The 23,435-nt window shown below is 44.7% G+C and overlaps 1 protein-coding gene across 2 annotated transcripts in view; it reads right to left on the bottom strand.

Moving 5' to 3' along the window:
- The window catches only part of ABHD6 (abhydrolase domain containing 6, acylglycerol lipase), a 61,581-nt gene extending 56,677 nt beyond the window's left edge, over positions 1-4,904 (bottom strand). The window contains exon 1 of one of the 2 annotated variants that reach the window (XM_067754915.1): positions 4,386-4,904. The gene's annotated coding sequence lies outside the window, so the exon portion shown is untranslated. Of the gene's footprint in view, positions 1-3,213; positions 4,329-4,385 lie in introns of those variants that run through there. The other variant, XM_067754916.1, reaches the window with a different exon arrangement.
- Between the last annotated feature and the right edge of the window lie 18,531 nt (positions 4,905-23,435).

The following is a 23,435-nucleotide window of genomic DNA, read 5'->3' as shown; positions in this document are numbered from 1 at the left end:
CAAAGGCCAAGTACAAACGCAACATGGCTGAGACTTAAATGCTATAGTATATGGAGGGCTTCCCTGGTGGCACAGTGGTTAAGAATCCGCCTACCAATGCGGGAGACACGGGTTTGAGCCCTGGTCCAGGAAGATCCCACATGCCGCGGAGCAAGTAAGCCCGTGTGCCACAACTACTGAGCCTGTGCTCTAGAGCCCGCGAGCCACAACTACTGAGCCTGCGTGCCACAACTACTGAAGCCTGTGCGCCTAGAGCCCATGCTCTGCAACAAGAGAAGCCACCGCAGTGAGAAGCCTGTGCACCACAACGAAGAGTAGCCCTCGCTCACCGCAACTTGAGAAAAGCCCACGTGCAACAACGAAGACCCAAGGCAGCCAAAATAAATAAATAAATAAAAATTTTAAAAAGTCAATAGTATACGGAAATATACATAGGAGAAAAATGAAAAATACATGATACCACATGTCCACAGATGCCAGCTGGGCAGCATCCCTGGGCCTATGAGCCATCCGCACAATCCATTCTCCAAAAATTTACTGAGTGGCAATTCTGAGCCAACCACTGAGCCCCCTGCCCAACAGGCTATTCAGATGTCACCACCTTGAAGCAGTCTTCCCTGATTACCTATGCAAAATTAACTGTTCTGGGGCTTCCCTGGTGGTGCAGCGGTTAAGAATCCGCCTGCCAACGCAGGGGACACGGGTTCGAGCCCTGGTCCAGGAAGATCCCACATGCCACGGAGCAACTAAGCCCGTGCACCACAACTACTGAGCCTGCACTCTAAAGCCCACGAGCCTCAACTACTGAGCCTGCGTGCCACAACTACGGAAGCCTGCACACCTAGAGCCCGAGCTCCGCAACAAGAGAAGCCACCGCGATGAGAAGCCCACGCACCACAAGGAAGAGTAGCCCCTGCTCGCTGCGACTAGAGAAAGCCCATGCGCAGCAATGCAGCCAAAAATAAATAAATAAGATAAATTTATTTAAAAAACCACACTATTAAAAAAAAATTAACTGTTCCATCATCCATACCCTTGTAGCACGTTGTACATGAAGCTATATTTACTCATTTCAGTGACTCTTGACTCCACTGAGTTGTGAACTCCTTTTCCACCTCCGTCTCCCCAGGGGCCAACATGATGAGTGGCACAGAGCAGGCAAATATTAGCTACCATGTGTTGAGCTCTTCCTGTGTGTCTCACTTTGTGCTCAGTGCTTTACATATATTATCTCAATGAATCATCCCAACAACTCTATGAAGTGGGTACTATTATTAGCCCCATTTTACAGATGAGGAAACTGAGGCTCAAAGAGGTTAAGCTACCCAAGATCACACAGCTGATACTGCCAGAATCCAAACCAAGCTGTGTATGAACACAAAATCTCTGTTCTAACCACTGAGATGCCTACTGCCATAACTAGTAATGGAATTAATTATGAAAGATATGGCAAAGCTCACCTTGCAGCTTATATCTACAAATCTATGAAATACTAACATTTTTAGGCAAAAAAGCATCTTCTTTACAAAAAATTCAAAATACTGCTTATACATTTATTTGTGAATTAAATAATTGTCAAGCCTCTGTTTATGCGTAGGATCAAGTTGTGGGAGATACATTTTGACTCTAGTCTAAATTACAGGTTGAATTATTACACACCCCCAAAACAGAACATCAAAGCAAGAGTTAAGAAGTAAAAATATATCATGAGACAAGTCAACATATGTCAAAATGCAGCATATGATCATGGAAAGAAGGACTCAATAATCAGGAGGCTCTAAAACGACAGTTCTTCCACTATTGATTCATTTGTTGAAATGCCGGTTGAGCACAGTCCTAGGTCAGAGAAGATCCTGGATGGGAAGGAAAGGGAAGCCTCTGAGAGAGCAATGTGACTGCTGCAGGGGAGCAAAATTTGCCACCTCAAAATACGTCTCTTTGGCATGAGGATTGATTTAGGCTCCTTACTTTTAAGAAACAGAAGACTCAGGAAATCTTTCTTTTTACCTCCCCCTTAGCTGCCTAAACAATTTAGATAAAGGGGCTGTTCCCAGGATAGAGTTATCATCAGACATATCTGCAAAGAATATGGAGTAGGCATGGTGGGGGAAACCCCAGCAGGGCCTAGAGAGCAGAGTTCACTCTGTGTCCACTGTCTCTGCCTGGCCCAGCAAACACTTATTTACCAAACATTTGCTTTTCCATCTTCATGTGACTTGCCTTCTCCCCTATAAAGTCCCAAACCACTACCTTCAAACATCCTTTTTTGTCTTTAGCCAAAGATGATATTTAAGGTGAGGGTTTGGGCCATGTTGGCAAGTTACTCAGTTCTCCTGGGTCTCTCCCTTATATACACATTATTAAACTTTTGTTTGATTTTCGTCTGTTAATGTGTCTCATGTCAGTTTAATTCTTAGACCAGCCAAAAGAATTTACAAGGGTAGAGGAAATTTTCTTCCTCCCCAACACTGTACAAGTATTTTCCAATCACCTGTGTATAAGTTAGAAGATAATGGAAATTTTCCAAAAGATTAACCTGAACTTTTAACAAGCAGCAAGAGAGACTAATACTCAGAATGGTTGAGACTGGAATGCCAAAGACAGAAAAAGTTTAATTTAAATTCAGATTTGGATCAAGAAGATGAATTTAAAAAAGGAACTGAGCATATGTAATGCTAACAGATGGCAAAGGGAAAGCAAAACCACCAGGTTCCTGTTTACTTCATCTTCATCACACAGAAAGAGCTTCCATTTGGTCAGGTTAGAACATCACGAAGAGGGAAAACAAGTCCAGGATAGGAAGAAAAGACATGGAAAGAACACCCACCAACCTAAAAAATTACTCCCAGTTACCAGATCAAAAGAAATTATTGCCCAGGGAACCAAAAGGATATTTGGGTATGACCTCAGAGACGTATTCAGTGATCTTCGAGAAGTCATGCCACAAGACTCTAATTAGAGTTAGGGTCCCACTTCAAATAGGGAGAAAGATTGATATAGGAATCTAGAGACCGAGAGGGATGGTGTTGACTTCTAGCAAAGTTCTGCGCATGATTATTAAACCGAAACAAAATAGGTAACTACCAAGGGTTCAGCATGCATAATCACTCCAAAGGAAGGGTTTTTCAACAGTTACTATCATAAGTAGATCTGAAGACTGCTGTAGGAACTGTATACAGACTGTAGTAGGCTTTGGACAAAACATTTTATTACCTGTTTATGGGCAAGATGAAGCAATCTAGACTGTATAACATCACAGCTCAGTGGATTCGTAGAAGGTTAAACAACAGTGGCCCAACTTTCTTTAATCTGACAATATCAGACTGGAAGCCATTTTCTAATGGAAATTCTCCAATTCTATGTCCATGACATTAAAAAAAAAAGAGAATTTAGATAAACAGAAATCTGAACTTGTCATCAAATTTTAAATCAAGCTGGGAAGAAAATCAGGGTTCAAAATTGCTTCAATAATTTGGAATATGCCAAAAACATGGTGAAATTTAACAGTCTCATCTTTAGGCTTTTAAAATTCAAATGGTATCTCAGCATACCGTGGACCAGATATTCTGAAACACCCTTCTTCTCAAAACACCTCTGTCTTGGATAAAATAGACTTTGTCGTGGGTTGCTTGGCTGAAATAAAATAAGAGTGTTAAAGTGTTAAAATAAGAGTAGGGGGCAGTGAGCAGTAAATAAATGTGAAATGCATGGTTGTCCCAGGACCAGATATGTATAGCAGACCCATAAGCAATATTGGGAGACTAAGCCTTCAGCTCTAAGTTGAAGAAGCTGCACATGCGAGCCCCATAGTTATCAGGACCCTCAAATGGCTACAGCAGCCTCAGGTGGGTAGCGTTCCTTCACTCCAAGCACAAATAAGGATGTTCTCCATAAGAGAGCATCCAGTATTCTCGTAGATCATGATTAACCAAATATGGTGATTTGGAAGACATATCTGAGGAAATTACTCAGACATATTAGCACAGAGTGATATGATATGAAAAACAGGAAAAAAGATATGGTATATGCAGGATAGACTGAGAAGATCTAAAAATCCATTTAAACAACATCAAAGAAGAAGGAAGGAGAGGCCAAATTTGAAGGAGTAATGGCTGAGAATTTCCAGAGCAGAAAAGAGACATGACTCCATAGATGTAGGAAATATAACATATAAAGCAGGATAAATAATAGGAAATCCACACCAAGAAACAAGGTAGTGAAACTGCAGAACACTAAAAACAAAAGATCTCAAAAGCAGCTAGTTATTAAAAAAACATTACTCACAAAAGAAGGAATCACATCGTTAGCAGATTTCTCAATGGCAACATTGGAAGCTAAAGGATAGTAGAATAATATCTTCAAAGACTTGGGAATTGGATACTCACCATCTTAAGAGGGACTTCCCTGGTGGTCCAGTGGTTAAGACTCCACATTTCCACTGCAGGGGGTGCGGTTCAATCCCTGGTCAGGGACGATCCCACAGGCTGCCGGGTGCAGAAAAAATGAGTCTGAGAGAAGTTTTTCATCTTGCAAACCTGGAACTCTATACCCCTAAACAATAATTCCCTATTTCCCCCTTACCTCCACCACTGGTAGCCAACATTTTACTTTCTGTCTCTACCTTTAGATACCTCCAATAAGTAAAACATATAATGTTTTTCAAAAAAAAAAGCAGATTCCTGGTTTTAAAAATAATTTAGATATGATCATGGTATTGTGTTTTGATATGTTTGCTATGTTATTATTGTTCTTTTCATTTATGTCTATCTTTGAGAGGTAAATACTGAAGCAATTAAGGATGAAAAAGAAAAATTAGTCTGAGAATATACTCCAGGATGAGTGTGGGCTTGTAGAGATGATTCTACTGGTTCGAGAACAGTCTCAGTCCCTACGTACCTCTCACAGTGCAGGCATCTTGCCAGACTTTGAGATCTTGCTGTGTAAAGATTCATGTTGTCTTTGTAAGAACAGATTCTAACTACAAGCCAAATATTAAAAAGAAAAAAAAAAAAGAATGAGGGTGAAATACGGATTAAAACAAAGTGATTTTACAACTGGAAGACTTGACTAACTGAACTTCTAAGATATACTTCAGAAAGAAGAAGCATGACTCAAGAACTGAAATGAAAACCGGAATAGTGAGTGAAGAAATTGGTAAATATGGTGAATCTAAACAAAACTGTCAGTAGAAAACAATCATGGTGACAATAATAATATAAAATTTATAGGTTTAATACAAGGTCAGAACTAAAATGCTGGGAACAATAAATTAGAAAAGAGGTGACTGGAGTTTAAGTGTCCTAATGCCTTTGCACTTGTGTGAGAAGTGAATTAGTATAATAATTTTGGCCTTTGTTAAATATGTGTGGTAAAAAGTCAATGGTATTCACTAAAATAATACAAATAAGACACATATATGTACGTACAAACATACATGCATATATATCTTTTGAACCAATAGAAGGAGGGAAATGACATAAGCCAATAAAAAAACAAACACCAATCAACCCAAAAGAAGTATATTAAAAAGTGACACTTTCCCCCCACAAAAAGATAGTAAAAATAAGTCCAGATATACTATCACAATAAATGTAAATTAGCTAAACGCCTCAGTTAAAAATCAGAAGTTGTCAAATTGAATGTTAAAAAATCTGAGGCACTGTTTCAAGAAGTACTCCCAAAACACAGGACTCTGGAAAGGTTGAAAGTAAAAGTATGGAAAATTATACACCTGACAAATACTATCCGAAAGAAAGCTAGTGTAGCTAAATTAATATTAGATAACATAGACTAACAAAAAATATTATGAAGGATGGAGAGGATCGCTGCATAATGATAAAGAGTTCAGTTCATCAGCAAAATGTCAGTTCTAAACTATAGAAAACGTATCTTATAGTTACTAAAGATATTGATGAAATCTTTAATCAAAGGAAAACTTTTAAGTCCAGAAACATTAAGAAAGTTTAGAAGCACATCTAAACTTTCAAGGAATAGAAAATTCTACTCTCTCATAGGTTCCCCTGGAAAATAGAAAGAAAGGACATATTCCCAACTCACTCTACAATGCCAATGTAAATTCTGTACCAAAATCATCAGACCAGTATTACTCATAAATAAATCAAAAACAAAGAAGTAAAAATCCTAAGTAAAATATTAGTAAATCGAGTCCAGCAATAAATAAAAAGGCTGATACTTCGTAACCAAGATAAGAAAAATATTCTTGTAGTTAACCTCATCAATATATTAAAGAAAAACTATAATATCATCTAAATAGTTGCAAAATTTTAAGATAAAATTCAACGGTCCCTTACGGTAATAACTCTTAGGAAACTAAGAGAACTTCCTTAACCAGTTAAAAGGCATTTACCAAAGACCTACAGTTTGAGCAAGTATGATCCTCAATAATGAAAAGTTAGGAATACTTCCTTCAAAATCAGAAGCAATTCTGACCAAAATCTCAACAGGGCTTTTCAAGGAAGATGAACTGATTCTAAGATTCATTGGAAAAGCAAAGGGTCAAGAAAAGCCAAAATACTTCCAATGAAGAAGGAAAGGTAGCATCAAGCTTATTAAAAATGTATAGTTATTAAGACAGTTATCTATTCATGTAGGGGTAGATAAAAACACTAATGAAACAGAAGTCACAGAAACAGACCCATGCACATAGGGAAACTTGGTTTATGACAAAGCTGACATTTCAGATCAGCAGGGAAAGGAGGACAATTCAGTAAAAAGTGCTAGAACAATTAATTATTTGTATAGAAGAATATGGAATTTAACGATTCTCACCCCCCTCCCCCATTAATTCAAGATAGATGAAAGACTTTAACATAGAAGGCAAAACTAAATTTTTAGAAGACAGTATAAGAGAATATTTTTAGGATCTTTCCAACACTTGGCAAAACAAGGCTTTTTCTTTTATCTAGTGGGTAAAATGGTATCTCATTGTGATCTTAATCTTCATGGCCATGATTAATGGGCTTGAGCAATTTTTCATGTATTTATTTGCCATTCCTGTTTCTGTGTCTGTGAAACACCTGTTCATATCATTTCCTCATTTTTCTGTCCATGCCTTAATGGTTTGTAGTTAACATGTGTTGCAAATATCTTCTCCCAGTTTGTGACTTATCTTTTCCCTTTCTTTAGTACTTTGGGATAAACAAACGTTAATTTTAATTTAGTTAAATTATCCTTTGTATTTGGTGCTTTTTATATCTTGTTTAAGAAATCCTTTCCTACCTCTCCTGAGCTACATGGCTAGATTAGGGGAGATATAGCATCCCAGGGAAACTAGGGATGTAGGTACTAAATTGTGACCAGCGGATGCTGAGCTGGCAAGAACACACAGATGGTGGTGCAGATGTGGAAACACAAGCTCCAGGTGTTTGAGTCACTTGAACGTAACTCAGGTGAAGATGGTGATCTCTGGCTTCATGAAGCCCAGCTCTACCACTTATTGGCTGTCTCTGTAAACCTGAGTTTCTTCACGTAGAGACAGGGGATGACGATGAAGAATTGATAATGGTACCAACCTCATGTGTCTACAGAGATGATCAAGCCAAACCAAGCATTCACGGGGCACATCCCGTCCTTAGAGGGGCCGGAAAACTGTCTTTGAATAGTCAAAGGTTAGTTATGGAAAAGAGAGCATGAAGACCCCAAACGCAGGCCAGGAATCAATGGGTGAAGGTTGCCAGCAGGTGTGTGCATGTGCGTGTGTGAATGTAGGGCAAGAGTTCTTCTTGCTAAGAGAACACATCTCTCCAAGGCTTCTTGCTGGGTGCCTCATAGGCTTCACTTTAGCATCCATTTCACCCAGGTCATTGTACCAAGACCTCTCCCTCTTAGCTGTCTCTGCTGGGGCCTTTAGGCCACTTAAACATGAACATCGTAATGAAACTTTCAAAGATGTGCATCACATTATGCCACCTAAATCAGGATGCTTCCTGATCTAATTTATCAACAGGCTAGTGCACCCTCATTTCTTCCCACGTTGTCTCTTCTCTGAGCTGCTGAGGTCATGCAGGGAGCCAGGTCACACATCTATATGGGTGGATCGTAGTCTGGTCACCCTTCAAGCAGTAGTTCTGGTGCCTGGGTTGGGGGTCTGGTAGTAGGGGGTACCCAACAGGGCCAGGAGCAGGAGGAATGAAGCAGCACGAGTGGCAGGAACAGGCCAAAGAGTCAGAAACGGGACGGACCCTGGGGGTGGGGCAGGCAAAGCCAGGAGGAGAAGGCAGTTGTAGGGGATGGCTTGTCATCCACTCCTTAGTGTTAGTTCTCAAAAGGATTGTTTTCATTTCAATCCATAGGGTGGGCAGATGGCAATTAGTGGCTAGTGGACATGTCTTCACTGCCTACACTCTGTCCTGGACATTGTGCTTTTCATGCATTAGCCCATTGGCTTTCATCTTCACAGCAGCCACGAGTGTGGGTGTTATTACTTCCACCATGTAACAGATGAGGAAACAGGCTTAGATGTTAGGTAACTTGCCCGAGATCACATAGCCAGCAATTGGTGGGGTAGACACTTGTCTCCTGAATCCATGCTCCTAACTGCTGTATCACATGGTGCTCAATGACTACCTCCTAGTACCTTGTTCAAGACTTACATTTTGCAGGCTGCCACGGAGATTCCCCAAAGTTCGGAACAACAGAATGGGCATTGGGGTCTTTTCCTTACGAAACGCACCTCATTTCTCTTCTCATAAGCGGTCTGAGGTGACCTCTGAAAATGGTTCGCTATTTACTTGACCCAGAAAACCCCATAAAATCATGCAAATCAAGAGGTTCAAACCTTTGTGTTCACTTTCAGAACATTCGTGAAACTGCTCAGGCCAATGAGGGTGTGCATATCCCCAAATCCACCAAGTATCTGAAGGATGTTCACTTTACAGAGCCTTAAGGGCCATTCTGTTGGTACAATGGTAGCGTTGGTAGGTGTGCCCGGGCGAAACAGAGGGGCTGGATGCAGGGTCAACGGCTCAAAAACAGTGGTGAATTTTTACTGCACGTGATTAAAAATGCAGAGTGTAACACTGAACTCAAGGGTTTAGATGTAGATTCTCTGGTCATTGAGAACATCAGGTGAACAAAGCCCCCAAGATACAGTACAGGACTTAGCAGTGGGCGGATTAACCTGTGCGTGAGCTCTCCCCAGCACACTGAGATGACCCTCACTGAAAAAGAACAGATTGGTCCTAAACCAGAAGAGGAGGCTGCCCAGAAGGAAAAGACATCCCAGAAGAAACCGAAGAAACAAAAACTCATGGCCTAGGAATTAATTCAGCATGAAATAAATGCAAATTAAAGTTAAAAAAAAAATGCACCTCATCTTAGTGATGGCAGCTCCCCATCATTGTGGCTACATGTGATCACAGCCTGGTCGCATGTGATTGGGTCTCCATGGAAACACAACTTCCACTGACTTCTGCTTCCAGAGAAGTCTGCTCCCAATCTGAGAATTAATTTCAAATATGGTTTCTTTTTTTAAAAAAAAAATTTAATGCCTTTAGGTTTCCCTGGTGGCGCAGTGGTTAAGAATCCGCATGCTAATGCAGGGGACACAGGTTCGAGCCCTGGTCCAGAAAGATCCCACATGCCGCAGAGCAACTAAGCCCGTGCACCACAACTACTAAGTCTGTGCTCTAGGGCCCGCGAGCCACAACTACTGAAGCCCACGTGCCACAACTACTGAAGCCCACGTGCCGCAACTACTGAAGCCCACGTGCCTAGAGTCTGTGCTCCACAACAAGAGAAGCCACCGCAATGAGAAGCCCAGGCGCTGCAACGAAGAGTAGCCTCCGCTCACTGCAACTAGAGAAAGCCTGCGTGCAGCAACGAAGACCCAATGCAGCCAAAACTAAATAAATTTTTGAAAAATTAAAAAACAAAATGTAATGCCCTTGGTGGGGACCTAAGCTGGAGCGCACCAACCTCGTCTGCCCAAGGGTTGTCGGCCAAAGCACCCGGAGCGGGTGCCGCACGGTCAAGAGCCAGGACCGAGCGCCTCTGGCTACAGACCTGGGAGCTGTCGGGTCCTGCCACCCACCGCAGGGCGCACAAAACTGGCCGTGAGGATGGCCACCAGGGTCCGGACAGCTGCCGTCTGGGTATTTATGGAGCACCCACTATGTGCCGGGCCCCCTTCAAGGTCCAGGCATGCGGTGGTGAACGAGACTGACAGGATCCATGCTTTGGGGAGTCTGCACTCTGGTGGAGGAAGGCAGATGCCACGTAAATGATGGAGAAACCACTTACAAGTGAACAGGAGACGTCGTTGTCGCGTCGTACATAGGATTAACATTGGTTGATGTGAAAGACTGGGTGTTTGGGGAAGTTCCCACGGAGGAGGTGACGTTTGCAGGTCTGAGTTACCAGAGTAGGCCAGCCGTGGGAAGAGCAGGTGCATGAGCCTGTGGGGGGGGGGGGGGCGGGGGAGCCATTGCCAAGGCCACGAGGTGGGGGAGGGTCGGTGCCTTTGTAGCAGGGAAGGAAGGCCTGTGCGGCCTGGCTTGTTGGGGAGGGGAGGGGAGCAGACAGACATGGAGGGGCCAGAGGTCCATCAGGCTGGGAAGCTGTTGTGTTAGGAAAGGGGGTTGGGTTTTTCAGAGACCCTCTGGCTGCTCAGTAGAGAATGGGCGACTGCAGGGGTACAGACGAGAGGCGGAGGAGGTTTTGTCTGGGGTAGTGGAAACGGAGAAACTAGACAGAATTGGGGGTGTTTGAAAGATGAGTCCTCTTCTCTGACAACCAGCTTATGCTTTTCACCTAGTCCACTGTCACTTTTTAGAGTGGTTTATTTTCTGTAAGTAGTCCTGTATTTCTTACCATTCCAACCCACCAAAGTGAATGCTCAGTGCTTACTGTGTGTGTGGAGTTCTGTGCTGCCTCTGGTGTAGGTATTCATCAGTGCCTCATCCTGGGACCAGGTTGCACTGCTGGTTGGTGCAGAGCCAGGATTTGAACCTGGGTGGGATGGCCCTACACCCATTTCCCTGGTCAGTGTACTCTAGTGCCTCAGGGTATAGCCTGAGAATTGCTCAAGAGACAGGGATTCTAGATTTCTGGGCCCTAATAGTAGTTATTATTTACTCACAAAGGGTCACTTATCAGCTGCTCCTTGGACTCAGGAACAGTTAAGTCCCTTGCCGTGCCCTCGGTGCAGTGGGTGTGTGTGGCCCAGTCCCTGGGGAATGATTGATAGGATGTGGATGACCCCACTCAGGGATGCGCTGAAAGTGGAAAGGATATAACATGCAAGACATTTTAAAACTGTGCAACAGAGGGGTCCCTTTCCCATGGGTGGTGACATACTCAACCCATATTCTGGGTGTCCCCTCCTGGGTATCCAGGGTGATACCTCGTAATTAGAAGGCTGTACATGAGTGTGAATTCAGAGCAGAGGGAGGAGGTGATGTTGCACTGAGGCCTGTGAGCTCCTAAGTCTCTGTTTCTTTCCTCGGAGGATGCTGGGCACTTACTGGCAGGTTTTGTTTTTTCAGTTTGGCTACTTTCTGCTGTTGACACTTCCCTCCCTTAAATGTGTCATTACAAATCCACTTCAGGGAGTCTCCATTCCTACCTAGGGGCTTGGACAGATTTTCCGTCTCCTCCTCTCGTTGTAGGAGTTGAGTTATTTTAAACCAGGGAAACTTGTTTCCCTTTTTCTCCAGCGTTGGGCAGGGCCTTTGCTCCCATGGACCACCGCCAAACACCGTCACCACGGTCACCACCACGACATGCTAATAGCATAGTTTGCGGTGCAGTGAGTTGGGGCTTCAAGACTGATGTGAGGGGTGCAGGGGGAGAGAAGGGAATTCTGCCTGGCGGGGCCTTTCTGAGGAAGGTTGGCCAGTGTTCCCGTGCATACCAGGCTGGATGTCTTCAGCTGTGCCCAGACTGACCCTCTTGGCGAATTAAAGGTTAAAATGATAATTTCCTGTTAAAATGTGGCAGTGTTCATGAATTACCCTTTCAAAACTAACAACCCTCACGCACCCTTGTTTATATATACCAGGTACCGGTTAGGCACCGAGGATACACGGGTCAAAGGCAGCCCTGGGAGTTGAGAGAGGGGACAGAGGGCAGGCCCGGCGGCCACGGGATTCGCCTGGGGCAGAGGGAAGCCCAAGAAGAGACCTTGGCAGCTCCTCTCAAAGGACCTGTGGGATTAGCCTTGCGAAGGCGAGGGAGAAGTACGCTCCGGGCAGAGGGAGCCCCTGTGCGCTGCCAGCAGGGGGCGGGCGGCGTGGCCGACCGCCAGCAGGGGGCGGCGGCGTGGCCGGCCGCCGCAGGGGGCGGGGGTATGGCCGGCCGCCATCAGGCCTCTGGAGCCTGCACAGTGCTCAGCCGGAGGTGTTGGGGAGGGGGTCAGGTAATGTGGCGGCCTGTCACCTCCCCGGCTGACTTGAGCAGGCTGCTCATCCCTTCCAGACAAGCTGAAAACTACATTTTCCTCGTGACTCGAGCCTTTGATGATTGTGGAGTCACCTTATTTCCAGGAATCCTTTTTTTGTCTTAAAGTCTGTTTTATATTCTTATAGCTGTAGGAGCCTCCTTTTGGTTAATCGCTCGTCATGTATTTTTCTCCAGCTTTTGACTTTTTTGTATCTTCATATTTTAGATGTGTCCTTTTTAAATAGCAGCATTTTTTTAAATCAGTCTGTCAATCTTTGTACTTAAATACTTTGTCCGTTATGATTAATGTAATTACTGTTATACTTGAGTTTAAATCTACCATCTTACTGTGTTTTCTCTGTACTGTGTTTGCTGTACCTGATCTGTTTTTTTGTTTGGTTGTTTTTTCTCCTCTCTTGCCTTTTTTTTTTTTTTGACTGATAATTTTTTATTCTTTTTCTTTCTGTAAAGATGTTTGGGAATTATACACATTATTTTTGCTCTAAAAAAAAACTAGTGCTCTTTATTCCCCAGTAGGAACTTGTGATTTGAGCAGTAACTTACGGGCATTCAGACATATATTGTCTTTTCTTGATCTTCACAGAACCTGCCAAGTCTTCAAATATAGTATTGAGACTTTATCTGCATCGTTTTCACATGAGACCTCTGAGGCAGTGCAGAGTAATGGCTGGGAACACAGACTGCTCTCTGGAAAGCCTGACTGCCATTTACTAAATATGCATTTCTGACACGTTACTTACTCTCTCTGGGTCCCAGTTTACACCTCTACAAAACAGGGGTAATAAAGTACTTAATTCATATATTTGTTCTCAGTGTTACTAAATTCTTAACAAAGTAAGTGTTGGCTACCATTATTCCTCTCCCACCTACCCCTTCCCCCCTGCTGCCCCTGTTCCCAACAGCAGGGTGACCAATCATCCTGATTTACTTGGGACTTTCCCTGCCTTTACACTGAACACCCACCCCCCCAAATCTTCGACAAACCAGGACCGTTGACCACCCTCCCTGACTCTGCAGTCAGAGAAGTCATGATAGGCCAGATAAAATGGCGGCCAGTGGGGCTCAAGAAGGTTTGAATCCCAGAGTTCCATTGGTAATTCAAAATCATGACATTCTGTGGCCACAGGATGTAGAATGATAGCTCAGAGGCACAGAAAACTCACTGAAACCAAAAGTAAGTCCAATTAACTCTCTATTTTTGAGTCCCCAAGGGCAGAAGCTGTCTTATTCATCGTTGTACCCTCTGCACACTTAGGCTGATTTCTTAAGGTCATGTGTTATGAAGGACACTGGCCTGCATCTAAATCCCGTTTGGGGACGACTTTGGAGCAGGTTCTGTCTGTGGAGGGGAAATTCCATCCTGAAATGGGATTCCTGCCTTGAGACTCATTCATGAATCACAGTTTGGTTAAAGATTGACACCTTCTGCTCATAACTACCCTCCTCACCCTGTCTTTGGGACTGACGTGATTTTCAATGGTTTGTAAATAATTGCCCAATGCATGATGACCCAGAAGGGGTGGCGGCCCCTAGAGAACACCACACAACTTACTGAGGTCCCCTACTCACAGCGTGGGGTGTCTCCCAAGCTCTCATGTGCCTTCTGTGCGGGGTAAGAAGGAGGTTTCGGAATACAGGGAGAAAGCACCCCATTTGCAGGGAGTCTGGGGGATGGGGACATGGATTGTTCTCGGTGTTCTGAGATGGAACACTGATGGGGCCTTGTCGCTGCTACACGCCAGAGAAGACAGGGTACAGAAGACTGAGCAGGGGCTTGAACTCTTGTATCGAACAGTCTTGGTTGTGCCTCTTACTTGTTGGGAGACTTGTGGCAAGTGAATCACCTTCTCTGAGGCTCCATTTCCTCTTCCGTAAAATGAGGACAGTAGTAATACTTGATGGTAGGGAGGCTTTAAAAACCTAGTACATATGAACAGTATATATAATATGGGGCCTAATACAGCTTAATAGCCTCAATACCCTAACAGGGTCTGTAGCTGCTATTATTGTTGTGATCCGACATAAGTATCGCATACAACATTGTTCCAAGGGGAGAATAGCCCCAAATCAACAAATGCAGAGAGGAGTGTCAAACAGCGAGCACTCAATAAATGTTAGCTGTTATTAAGGGCTTTTAAATCAATCTGCTTCCTGTGTCTCAGAATTACCTGGCTGCCCTGTGAACACTCGAAAAAGCTCACTTAAGAAATTCCATGGTGGGACTTCCCTGGTGGCACAGTGGTTAAGAATCTGTCTGCCAATGCAGGGGACACGGGTTCGAGCCGTGGTCGGGGAAGATCCCACATGCTGCAGAGCAACTAAGCCCGTGCACTACAGCTAATAAGCCTGCACTCTAGAGCCCACAAGCCACAACTACTGAGCCCGTGTGCCACAACTACTGAAGTCCACGCGCCTAGAGCCTGTGCTCTGCCACAAGAGAAGCCACCACAATGAGAAGCCCACACACCCCAATGAAGAGCAGCCCCCGCTTGCTGTAAGTAGAGAAAGCCCACACGCAGCAACGAAGATCCAATGCAGCCAAAAATTAATTAATTAATTAATTTTTAAAAAAACAGAAAAAGAAATTCCATGTGACATATAAATTAGTATTCATGCCAAAAATGCATCATGTGAATGTAATCATGTGGAAACCTCAGACAAACTTAAATTGAGATAACTGGCCTGTACACTTCAAAAATGTCGAGGATAAGAAAGACAAAGAGTAGAGGAGACCGGGCTTCCCTGGGCCCAGTGGTTAAGAATCCTCCTGCCACTGCAGGGGACACGGGTTCCATCCCTGGTCCGGGAAGATCCCACGTGCCGCGAAGCAACTAAGCCCGTGCACCACAACTACTGAGCCTGTGCTCTAGGGCCCGCGAGCCACAACTACTGAGCCCACGTGCCACAACTACTGAAGCCCGCACACCTAGAGCCCGTGCTCCGCAACAAGAGAAGCCACTGCAATGAGAAGCCTGCGCACCGCAAGGAAGAGTAGCCCCCGCTCACCGCAACTAGAGAAAGCCCGCATGCAGCAATGAAGACACAACGCAGCCATAAATAAATAAATAAATAAATAAATAATTAAATGAGTAGAGGAGACAAGACTGCTAAGAACAATGCATAATCTTGGATTGGCTTCTGAATCAGAAAGAAAATATTGCTATAAAGGACATTATTAGAATAACTGGTAAAATTTGAATAAGGTCTGTAGATTAGCTAATATATAATTGCTAAACTTTCTAGTTTTATAATTGCTATAATATTTTATAATTATAATTATCCTGTGCTTCATTGGTGAATCTGGATGAAGGATATGTGAGTTTGGGGGCTATTTTTGCAACTTTCATGCATGTTTGAAATTATTTCAAAATAAATAAAACGTAGCTAAGAGCTACCACACATTTAAAAGAAGAATAAGAGGGGACTTCCCTAGCGGTCCAGTGGTTAAGACTCCTCACTTCCACTGCAGGGGGTGCAGGTTCGATCCCTGGTGGGGGAACTAAGATCCCTCGTGGGGCAGCCAAAAAAAAAAAAAAAAAGAAACTGTGCAGTTACAGAAGTAGCCAGCTCCCCGCTCGGTAGTCAGCAGCTGTGAGCAGCCTCTTGGCCCTGTTTCTTCACCGTCCCTTTACGTGGTGAGCCTGAAAGGCTTACTTTCTATTAATGGGCAGCTTTAGAATCTTCCCTAGAAGTGGAGACAGGTCACTGGGCATGTCTGCACAGGTGGTAACGAGAAAGGCAACCGATCCAGCGCAGGGCAGAGGCCAGTGGGAAGTGGTGGGCCGGGGGGCCAACGGCGTCATTTGACCTGCCTGTAACCTTTTAATCTAGATGCCTCATTAAGGGGTCAGGGCGAAAAGCATTGTGGTGCCCGAAGAGACTCTTCTACCATGGGGATGCTGCTTCAAGGGGCAAGAAAGGTGAACTTGGTGCCTCAGAAAAGGAGCAGTGTTCACTGCCAGTCAGAAGAGGGCGCTGTTTTCTCCAATGTCATCCTTCCCGCCAAGTGTGCCCACTGAGTGGTTGCACAGATCTGCAGATCCCAGGGGCAGAATTAGGGTGAGCTGAATGAGGCAGAGTCATGAAAGTGCACAGTTGAATCTTGTCTTTATTTAAGATTTTGTTACTTTGTTCATTATGGATGTTTCTGCATTCATTTGAATAATTATTCAAACTATTCAAAATATTTCATAAAGTATTATTTATCTTGATTACTGAGTTGTTTGGCACCCCTTTAAAGTTCACACCCAAGGCCAGTGTCTCATTTGCCTCACCCTAGTCCCACCCTGGCAGATCTAACCCATTAAATATGACACCACCAGCTCAGAGTTTGCAATTGGTCAGATGAGGTCTAGAGTTAATGGGCCATTTTGTACCCATGAAGATCTGGCAAAGGGAATTAATCCTGAGAACCCGAATTCCTGCCTTTGATGTCACTTCACAGTCAGCAACTGGGGCCTGACTTCTTTATCTCTCTCAATTTTCTCATCTGTAAAATGGGGATGGCAATCCCGTCTTTGCACAGTTTATTCTGAAGACAGAATATCACCCTAACTGAACATCCCTAAGGGCCACTAAATACCCCTAACTCACTAAATCTTCACAGCTCTACCATGTAAGAGCTCTTATTATCCCCATTTTCAAAAGCGAGGAAATGGGCACGGAGAAGTTTAGACACTTGCCCAAGGTTGAAGAGCCGTAAATGGAAGTGCATATACTTTAACCTCCACACCAACATTCTCAACATGGGGTGATCTCCACCCTCTCGGGGGCATTTGGCAATGTCTAGAGACATTTTTGGTGGTCATGACTAGGGGATTGCTACGGGCCTCTAGTGGGTAGAGGCTAAGAATGCTGCTGAACATCCTACAATGCATGGGGCAGTCCCCACAGCAAAGAATTACCTGGCCCCAAATGTCATCAGTGCCGAGAGTGAGAAGCCTGCTCCATGCTCCGCTCCCAAGGTCAGGGAGTTATGTGAGAACTTAGCACCTAGTGCTCCGAGAAAGGCAGATGGTGTGTAGTGGTTTCTGTTATTGTTTCTTTTGTCTCAGTGGCCTGGGGTCTCCCTTGGTTATCCAGGGACTTGCGTTCCCCTGGCTCAGCAACCTCTCAGGTGGTTGAGAAGCTAGGCTCTGGAGTCAGTCAGAGCATCACATCATGCATTCAACAATGATTTATTGAGCACCTGCTACATGCCCAGTCCTGTCCTGGGCAGCACAGACACACATAGATGTCCCTGCTGGTGTGAGCTGTCAGAGGTCGGGGGTGGATGGACATTAGACAGCACACAAGCTCGTAGACAATAATACATTGTCACACACGCCATGAAGCAAAGACCTGGGTTCCATGAATACAGAGTGAGAGGGAAGCCCCTGATGGGCTGAGGGGGGCCAGGGAGAGAGTTGTTTGGCACCCCCTTGAAGCTGAGACTTCATTGAAGTCTTTATTGAAGCTGAGACTTGGAGGTGGGAGGAAGGAAGAGCCCTGCAGGTGGAGGGAACAGCCATGCAAAGGCTCTGAGGCAGGAACTGAAAGCCAAGCAGTGCCAGGGGAGGCCAGCAGGGGAAGAAGAAGAGAATAGAGGATGTGACCTTGAAGGGGTGGGTAGGTAGAGGCCACAATAAGGAGTTTGGTCTTTATGCCAAATAAAGAGCCTTTGAAGGGCTCTAGTCAGAGCAGTGACTGCCTTCAGAGAGCAACCTGCTTGAGGTCCAGACACAGCCCCTTGCAGAAGATGCTGCTTGAGGTCAAACCAGAGCCTGCTTCATCAGTTGGAAACCATCATACAAAGGTGAGATCTGTCACAATTACACAACCTTAAATAATGCGCCTCCCCTGGTCCAAACCCCAAGCTGGTTGTGAAACTTAATGACTAGGGCAATTTGCATTTATTACAAGATTATTATTAGGGCTCACTCCTTATTACAAACAGAATGGAATCCGCCACTGGAAACACCTGTTCTGAGTTATGCAGTTCATCCCCTGCCAATAATAGAAACTTCCCTACAGGTCCCTTGTTTCTTTTTCTTTTTTTTTTTTCAGGGAACTTCCCCGACCAGGGATCCAACCTGTGCCCACTGCAGCGGAAGGGCAGAGTCTTAACCACTGGACAGCCAGGGATGCCCCAGGCCCCTTGTTTCTTTTTGTTGCTTTTGGGTAACTCAGCCTGTGATACTTTTGCTCCCGCCAGAATCCCCATCTTGCCTTCCTCAAATTCTGAGGTACCCTTTGTCCCCCAGTGACTCTTGCCCCACCAGTGCCCATGGTGAATGGCTGTGGCTGCCTGTGGTGTCCGGGGCCATGCATCTCAACTGCTGATCCTCATATCTGCCCACTCGTATGACACACATGGGACTCTTCAGTAGGGACTACTGACAAGGACTAGTGCTTAAGGCTTTAAGGGGATCAGACTGTCCCCGCTCAATCAGGATGGTGTTTCCCAAGGTGGACATAGCTCAAGATACTAAAAGGAATTATGTGAAGAAGAGTGTTCCATGGACAAGAAATTCAGGACATACTGTTCCAACATAGTTAAGCAGCTTTGTTTATGACAGGACTTTTCAGCAGTTAATATTAGCATTAATATGCTAATGTGCATTATAAATCTCCAATATACGTGTATCCTTTTTTTCAGGAGCATCTTACAGACTACTGTTTGGAAGTTCATGCCACAGGAAATGTCACCCATAGCCACTAAATGGCAGAAGGAAGGACACCTCAGAGTGTTCAATGTGGGTCAGGTGAGTGCCTGCCTTTCCTTCCAGGCTCCAGGCTGCTGGACGAGATGGCCTCAAACTCCCAATTCCCAACAAAGAAGCCCGACAGAAGGAGGAACAGAGGGTTTTTGCTGTCCCTGGGCCACCAGTGCAGCCTTGTCAGTCCAGCCACTCACATTATCAGTCACTCCTGGGGCTGGGTGAGAGCTGCCTGAGGCTAAGTTGGCACAGAAGGACGTGCTGGCATGGGCATTGTTTAATCAGCTTAAAAGAATAAAAAGCTTTTAGCACTTTATTTTTCTAATTACTGAACAAGTACATGTTTTTGTTAAAAAAAAAAATTCAAACAACACCCAAGTGTATACAATACAAAGTGGAAGTTCTCTTTTATCTCCTCACTGCCTGGCTGCATTGGGTCTTCATGGCTGCACGCAGGCTTTCTCTAGTATAGTATGCGGGCTTCTCACTGCGGTGGCTTCTCTTGCGGAGCACGGGCTCTAGGCGTGAGGGCTTCAGTAGTTGCGGTGCGTGGGATCAGTAGCTGTGGCTCTCAGGCTCTAGAGCACAGGCGCAGTAGTTGCGGCATGTGGGCTTAGTTGCTCCGCGGCATGTGGGAACTTCCCGGACCAGGGCTCGAACCTGTGTCCCCTGCATTGGCAGGCGGATTCTTAACCACTGCGCCACCAGGGAAGTCCTGCAGATTTCTCATTGAGGTGTGGTGTGCCTGGTTTGGTGGGGGAGAAGGTTGACCCTGAGTCAGAGTGACTGGGATCGAATCCCAGCTCTGCAACATGCTAGCTGTGTATCCTTGGGCACAAGCCTCAGTTTACTCATCTGCAAAATGGAAGGACCAAAATAAGGACCTGGGGGAGTGTTAAGTGAGATGAAACAGAAAGCACAAAGCAAAGCCCCTGCACTTAGCTGGATTCAGTTAAATTTGACTCTTAGGATTTTACTTCCAGAATCCAGGCACTTTTTTAAAAAAAGTTCAAGTCCATGCAGTCAATGTGCTAATTACAGAATGGGGTCAATCTCTTCCGTCTGTTCATGTGATTTTTTTGAAGTCCTCAAGGGCAGTTTCTATATACAGAAACCACTAATCAGAGGTTCCTTTATTTTTCAAATTAATATTCAAATTATCAAATTTAAAAGATGTCCCCGGGGCTTCCCTGGTGGCGCAGTGCTTAAGAATCTGCCTGACAATGCAGGGGACACAGGTTCCAGCCCTGGTCCGGGAAGATCCCACATGCTGTGGAGCAGCTGAGCCTGTGAGCCACAACTACTGAAGCCTGCGCACCTAGAGCCCGCGCTCCACAAGAGAAGCCACCGCAGTGAGAAGCCCACGCACCGCAAGGAAGAGTAGCCCCTGCTCGCCACAACTAGAGAAAACCCGCGCACAGCAACAAAGACCCAACACAGCCAAAAATAAATAAATAAATTTATTTTTTAAAAAAAGTATCAAACTTAAAAATTCAAAACATTAATTGACTCACTCATCCTATAGTTTAGGTTTGTTTTTTTTTTTGTTTTTTTTTTTGCGGTACGCGGGCCTCTCACTGTTGTGGCCTCTCCCATTGCGGAGCACAGGCTCTGGATGCGCAGGCTCAGCGGCCATGGCTCACGGGCCCAGCCGCTCCGCGGCATGTGGGATATTCCCGGACCGGGGTACGAACCCGTGTCCCCTGCATCAGCAGGCGGACTCTCAACCACTGCGCCACCAGGGAAGCCCTAGTTTAGGTTATTTTTGATGCTGGGAATTAAAACCTTTCCCAGGACACTGGTAGGGTAGTTATTGCCTTAGATACTGTCATGCTTTTAAGTTCAGCTTATAAAAGTTTTTATTCCTGGGACTTCCCTGGTGGTCCAGGGTAAAGAATCTGCTTTACACTGCAGGGGAGGCGCATTTCAACTAGAGAGCCTGCATGTTGCAAACTACAGAGCCCACGTGCTCTGAAACCCGTGCGCCACAACTACGGAGCCCACGCGCCCTGGAGCCCATGTACTACAACTAGAGAAGAGAAAACCTGCAAGCCACAACTAGAGAGAAGCCCGTGTGCCTCAACGAAGAGCCTGCGCGCTGCAACTAAGACCTGACGCAGACAAAAATAAATAAAATAAATAAATAATAAATAAACCTAAGAAAAAAGTGTTTATTCCTTTTTTAAGTCCAGTTGGTATTGCCAGATAAAATATAGGATGCCCAATTAAATTTGAATGATCTAAAATTCTAATTGATCTAGTGTTCTGTACTTTTATTTGCTAAATCTGGCAATTCTACATCCAACAAACTTAAATAATTACCCATAAAGCTTATGCACCCATTTACAAACATTTTAAACTTCTTTTATACACCTATTTCCTTGTAAAGTTCTTCAGTTTTCTGAACTAACAAAAAAGCCACCTTTTTTAATACTAAATAATTCTAAGTCTAAAAAAATTAAACTTATAAAACACTGTTAACCCAAAATTCTTATAAATGTTCCAGAACTGTACAGAAACTCAGTAAGGTTTCAACTTAAAGTTACAAATCTAAAAAGATTCTCTCAAGGGCTTCCCTGGTGGCACAGTGGTTGAGCGTCCGCCTGCCGATGCAGGGGACACGGGCTCGTGCCCTGGTCCGGGAAGATTCCTACATGCCACGGAGTGGCTGGGCCCGTGAGCCATGGTCGCTGAGCCTGCGCATCCGGAGCCTGTGCTCCGCAACGGGAGAGGCCACAGCAGTGAGAGGCCCGCGTACCGCAAAAAAAAAAAAAAAAAAAAAAATATATATATATATATATATATATATATATATATATATAAAATAAAATAAAATAAAAAGATTCCCTCAATTGCACATTTTATGTTAGGATTACAAGATTGCCAATTTAATAGGTCAAAATCTCTCATATGTTACAAGATCATAAAAACCACATACGTACAAATTCCTTCTTGAAAGGCACAAAAATGTGTACCACACTGACTTCTAAATCTTCCTCTGGTCAGGAGATGCCCACTCGCCAGGGAGGACAGTCACCACCAGCTTTTCACCAGTAATTCAACCAGGCTTAAGGCCTGGGCTGTGGCCAAGAGGGAGATTCACATCTCCATGAGCTCAGGAAGCCATTACTTCCTTTCATGTACTACTTGGGATTATCTCCTGAGAATGCCTGGGTATACTTGGCCACAGACTTCAGCCAGGATGCTGACTGGATGTATGTTGGAGATACCTGCACGCTTTTCCCGGTGGCTGTGACCACATGCCCATCACTTCAGGGGGGGTAGTCCGGAGATACCAACGCTTGGTTTCAAGTTATTCTCATTACCTCCCCTCTTTGCAGAAGAATTTTCCTTGCCAAAGTCTGCAAATCCTACTTGGGTTTATAACTTGATTGGATTTTATCCATATAAAACAAACTTCTTTTGCTTTTCAGAACTTCCTATTTGCCTGCCCAAATCTCTAAAAGCTATTTTACTTGGACTGAAATCCTACAATTCTTGCAAAACCTTCCTTTCTTGGGGCCACACAACTCTCTCTCATAAACATTAAATAATACGGGTTGAATCATGGATCTCTCCAGGGGTTTAAGTGCAAGGGTATTAGACCCATCCCAGCAGACAAGCAACTGCTTTTCCTGGCAACACACTGCGAGTACTTGGTATGTTAAACCGTACACAACAAAACTTGCCTTAAAAATTATGTAATTCAAACCAGACTTGGACTTCCCTGGTGGCACAGTGGTTTAGAATCTGCCTGCCAGGGGCTTCCCTGGTGGAGCAGTGCTTAAGAATCCGCCTGCCAATGCAGGGGACATGGGTTCAAGCCCTGGTCTGGGAAGATCCCACATGCCACGGAGCAACTAAGCCCATGTGCCCCAACTACTGAGCCTGTGCTCTAGAGCCTGCGAGCCACAACTACTGAGCCCACGTGCCACAGCTACTGAAGCCTGTGCACCTAGAGCCTGTGCTCTGCAACAAGAGAAGCCACCACAATGAGAAGCCCATGTAACGCAATGAAGAATAGCCCCCGCTCGCAGCAATGAAGATGCAATGCAGTTATAAATAAACAAATTAATTAATTAAATTAAATTAAATTAAATTTAAAAAGAAACAAACCAGACTCTATCGTAATTATGCCCATCAGGGTCATTGGTGAGCTGGAATCTGGGTGTGTCCAGGGATAGCCAGCTGCCAAATCCCAGTGATGGCAGAAAACCTGGCAGAATTTCCCACTGGCTCTGCCCCACCCCTTCCCCCTGCAGAAGGCTCCACACCCCAGGTGCCCTCTGGGGTGGACCATTTCCGAGTTCATCAATT

This window comes from Pseudorca crassidens, chromosome 10, assembly GCF_039906515.1.
Source record: "Pseudorca crassidens isolate mPseCra1 chromosome 10, mPseCra1.hap1, whole genome shotgun sequence".
In the NCBI taxonomy this organism is placed as follows: domain Eukaryota; kingdom Metazoa; phylum Chordata; class Mammalia; order Artiodactyla; family Delphinidae; genus Pseudorca; species Pseudorca crassidens.
Note: the sequence above shows the minus strand (reverse complement) of the source record. Positions and strands in the feature narration are given on the sequence as shown.